Source organism: Lethenteron reissneri, chromosome 13 (genome assembly GCF_015708825.2).
Source record: "Lethenteron reissneri isolate LAM-NWPU_2019-01 chromosome 13, ASM1570882v1, whole genome shotgun sequence".
Lineage (NCBI taxonomy): Eukaryota > Metazoa > Chordata > Hyperoartia > Petromyzontiformes > Petromyzontidae > Lethenteron > Lethenteron reissneri.
This window is the reverse complement of record NC_083791.1, coordinates 964,113-969,538: the sequence shown is the minus strand read 5'-3', so window position 1 is coordinate 969,538 and position 5,426 is coordinate 964,113.

Genomic DNA, 5,426 nt, shown 5'->3' with positions numbered 1-5,426 from the left:
TCTCGAGCAGCGTGCATGGAGACAAGCCAGAGACTGCCAAGTTACCGCTGCAGAAGCAAATGCTGAGAAAACTGCAGATCAGCGTGCATCAAGGCAAGCCAGAAACCGCAGTCACTGCAGCAGCACGGGCTGAGGAAAATCCTGATCAGCGTGCATCTAGACAAGCCGGGGACCGCACATTCACTGCTGAATTACGGGCTAAGTAAACTACTGAAAAACGTGCATCTCGATAAACCAAAGACCACACATTCAATGCAGCAGCACGGGTTGAAGAACAACTGAACATCGTGAAACTCAACAAGCCAGGGACCGCAGTCACTGCAGCAGCACGGGCTGCATGAAAGAACCACAACATCAAAAAACGGCGCACAAGAGGCAAGTCCGTCATATTGCTGCATCAAGAACAAGAATAAATAACCCGGACTGGAACAGAGCAACTTTACATTACCAACCTGAGATCGATAATTATCAGTCCATGGTGATATGAGGCTCTATGTTAATTACTTGCGAAGAATTGTTGTATATATTGTTATGAGAAAAAAAGAAAAATATGAAAAATTATGAAATTATGCAAATTAGGAAAAACATTAATAATTAAATGTGTGTGAATTAATGTTAATTTATGTTCATTAGGTGTAAAAGTGTCATCAATTATATGTATGATTAAATGTGTGTAAAATATTACGTCATCTCGGTCATCTCGGTCAGTCGACCCGTGGCACCTGGGTCTGCCCCGTGACCTCCTGCCAGGGGGCGTTCGACACTTCACGTGGCCTCAAGGTGCACATGGCCTGGCACAAGCGTCGTGGTGACGTCACCACCACTTAGTGGCGAATGGCGGTTGTTGTATTATTAATGTGTTTGTTCGTATGCTGACCAATGTGTGTGTGTTGTTATATGTATTATTGGTGGCTCTTTCGTTGTCTAGGGGGTGTATTGTGTGTGAGTGATTATATTTATGATTACCGTGTGTGTGTGTTACTTGCTCTTGTCTATGAGACGTATTACCAATCGTGACAATACAATAATTTTCGCTTTAACTTTACAGATTATGATTCTCGCTTAAACATTTACTGATTCTTGCCTGAACATTTACTGATTATGATTTTATTGTCATTATGTCCGGTCTCAGGATTCAGCTCTCGACACAGGATACAGTTCTTATAATTAAGATAATTATGCATGAACTTAGGAAGGAACCACTCAGACTCTTCTGTATTAAGCAACTTTAATATCTAAAAACACTCTAATATGCAAACACTCTTAGCATCAAAATTACCACACCAGTACTCATGCAAATAACGTCCTCATCGATCCGTACAAATAAACACATCGATGGTCAAGTCTTATGGTTACGTTGTTAAACAGGGCAATAGAACAATAGGCTAATTTCTCATGGTAACGCGGCAATGCACAATGACAGGAAACACCTACAAATGGCAATATTCATATGGAAACATGATACAGAAATGTGTGCCCAATGGCAAAAGGGGCATCAACGAATTAATTGGTAAGATTACGCGATTAAAATAAATATCTCAAAACAATAGTATAAATGCGAGCATATAGATTCGCAAAGTAGATACTTATCATGAGAATAGGGGTTTTCCCTTTTCTGGGAATAAAACAGTTGGTGTTAAGATGTTAAAACACCAAACTGAAACCTTTGCAAGGAATCATGTCTGCATTAACCACATATACTTGTGGTTAACATGCAAAAAAACATGCTCTAACAGTATATGAATTGTTTTTTAAACTGATGGGTCCACACCAGAGACAGCTTTCTTTAGAGCCGAGTCTCAAACAGTGTTAGACCAGAGGACGCCAAAATGGCTAGTAGAACATCAATGAAGTAATTGGTAAGATTATGCGATTAAAATAAACAAATTACTAAAATACTATACTCTTTGGTTCTTTCGGTAAAGTCATGTAGGTATAATATACCTACGTATATTTAAAAAAACATGCTCTGACAGTATTGCATTGTCTTTTAAATAATATACCCACGTGACTTTACCGAAGGAACCAAAGAGTATGGATTCCTGCAGTCACGAAAGCTTCAAATCTAGATTATACTAAAATACCTCTAACGACCGTATTCATGCAACTTAAGGGACAGAACAATGCTTCTTAACGACCGGTTAATACTTAACACACCACCTTGGATGGCAACCCTATGCGAAACACACCGCGGAACAACCTTATTCCTACCGATATGCGCGTCGTGTGTGTGTATGTTCGAGGGGCAGTCACCACGAGGTCCAATACTGATAGCTGTGGCTCTGGGGTGCCGGGAGCTGTGGGAGGCTTGCGATAGCCGCGTTCCTTTGTACCGAAAATACCTCAGGTCCCCAGCAGGGTGCGTTGGGTGGGCGGGTGTGTGTCGGCACACGGCGTGTGATCCGTTCGGGCTGCGTGCCCGTCAGGCTCCGTCCACAACTGGAGTGGCTGTCGAGTCGGCACGCTGGTGGCTCACCGCTGGGTCAGACTCAGTCTGCAGAGGGGTGCACTGTGGCCACGTCGCCAGGTAGCACTCGCAGCTCGTCTGCTAGGTGGCAGCACATCACCCCCCTTGGCACCAGGCACGGTTCTTTGTGCATCAAGCTCGACCCACGCTGGAGGCTGCTCGGGGCTTCCGAGTCAGCACGCTCGTGGTTAGCCGCTAGCTCCTGCACGTTCGCAGGTTATCTGCACGCCAGGCTCGATCAGCAGTCGGAATGGTCTGTGGCCACGTTGCTCCTCATTCCTTGTCAACAGCAGCTTGCTTCGCTCAAGCATCTTTGGTGCCCCCTCCCTCAGGAGCACTCCTGCTGTGCTCATCACTGCTCCTCGCTCACTCTCCAAAATTCATCAAAACTCTTATCATCAGAATATCAGTCACTTGGACAACATAACTTTTCCAGCCTATAGCTTGGACAACATTTCATGCATTCTCGATATTAGTGGATAACTCCAATCTCCACTGAACTTCTCACACGTCTTAGCTGATCACAGTATTATATGAAAATGCCTTCGCACACCTCTTAGCCTCTCACAATTATTATATCCTGGTACAGTGCAACTTCTCGCAGTCCTTGACTCTGCAAGCGACTCCAAACACAAGGAAAACTGTAGAATAAAACTTTCAAGCGATACTCGGAGTCTGTCAGCGCAGAACTCAACACTTAGCAACACAGAGCCTTTGCCTCTGTAAGACTCGACACTGATGGTTGATTTCGAGGACCATACCCCGGAGAAAGGCTCTTGACACTTGGCTGGTTACGGGTGCCCCCCGGAGTTTGCCTTTGCAAGATTAGTTTGTGTGGTTTGGCTTCCTCCTAATATCCGATATGTTCCAGACTTTTGCTTCCTTGGGTCAGCTGTTGACATGTGACATGTCTGTATGGCATGTGACATGTTTTTCTGACATGTGACATGTCTGTCTGACATGTGACATGTTTGTCTGATATGTTACATGTCTGTCTGACATGTGACATGTTTGTCTGACATGTTACATGTTTGTCTGACATGTGGCGTGTTTGTCTGACATGTTACATGTCTGTCTGACATGTTACACGTCTGTCTGACATGTTACACGTTTGTCTGACATGTGACATGTTTGTCTGACATGTGACATGTTTGTCTGGCATGTTACATGTCTGTATGGCATGTGACATGTCTGTCTGACATGTGACATGTCTGTCTGACATGTGACATGTTTGTCTGGCATGTTACATGTCTGTCTGACATGTGACATGTCTGTCTGACATGTTACATGTTTGTCTGGCATGTTACATGTCTGTATGGCATGTGACATGTCTGTCTGACATGTGACATGTCTGTCTGACATGTTACATGTCTGTCTGACATGTGACATGTCTGTCTGACATCTTACATGTCTGTCTGACATGGTACATGTCTGTCTGGCATGTTACATGTCTGTCTGACATGTGATATGTCTGTCTGACATGTGATATGTCTGTCTGACATGTGACATGTCTGTCTGACATGTTACCTGTTTGTCTGACATGTTACATGTCTGCCTGGCATGTTACATGCCTGTCTGACATGTTACATGTCTCTCTGGCATGTGACATGTCTGTCTGACATGTGACATGTCTGTCTGACATGTTACATGTCTGTCTGACATGTGACATGTCTGTCTGACATCTTACATGTCTGTCTGACATGGTACATGTCTGTCTGGCATGTTACATGTCTGTCTGACATGCGATATGTCTGTCTGACATGTGACATGTCTGTCTGACATGTTACCAGTTTGTCTGACATGTGACATGTCTGTCTGGCATGTTACATGTCTGTCTGGCATGTTACATGTCTGTCTGACATGTGACATGTTTGTCTGACATGTTACATGTCTGTATGGCATGTGACATGTCTCTCTGACATGTGACATGTTCGTCTGACATGTTACATGTTTGTCTGACATGTGACGTGTTTGTCTGACATGTTACATGTTTGTCTGGCATGTTACATGTCTGTCTGGCATGTTAAATGTCTGTCTGACATGTGACATGTTTGTCTGACATGTTACATGTTTGTCTGGCATGTTACATGTCTGTCTGGCATGTTACATGTCTGTCTAAACGAGTCGACCGTGAGCGCCATTAAAAATCACGGGAGTGCAACCATGGGGAGTGCTGTGGCTCGCGATATACTCCCAGAGTGCTGAAATGATAACCGCGGCGTGGTTATGAAACACGTGCGCGTCTCACCAGGAGTCGCACTCCTGAATTCCTCACCACCACCACCAGCATCACGCGTGTCAACCCTCGTGGATAGAGAGGGGTTCACAGCAGTTGTAGACTGATTCCAGTATCTACGCCATCGCGGTCCTGAATGTCAGCCTTTTTAAATAGGGCCCTACAATAATGATAATAAATAAACACGCAACGTTTTTTCTCTGGTAAATATCAATAAAATACAAATTTTCGTTGTCTCAAAATGAAAGGGGTAGGAGGGGGTCACCCACAACCACTGTCCTATCCCCGAGCACTCTCCAGACTCAATGCTGCTGAGCTTGCGAGCTCTGCTGCAGATCGGATGCAATCAGAATCAGACTATTTATTGACACTGCTGGAGGAATCCGATGAGCTATGAAGCTCTGTTTAACAGATGGTCCAGTAGGGACACGAGGTAAGAACGTTCCAACAACAAACAGTACACAAACAGGATAGCAATGCAAAGTACAAGAAAAAGTAAACAAGTCAGCCAAACACAAAACTAAACCATCCCCATCCTACCAGGCAAAGCATTAACACAAAGAGAGGGTGATCATTCGGCATTGTTCCGCAATGGGGGGGGGGGGAGTGCCCAGCCAGCAGGCTCCGCCCAGAGACGGCCCAGCGGAGCTGTCATTGGAGACGACGGAGAGAGAAAAAACACCGAGGACGGGGAATTCCCCTTGAAGCGCCATCGGCCAGCCG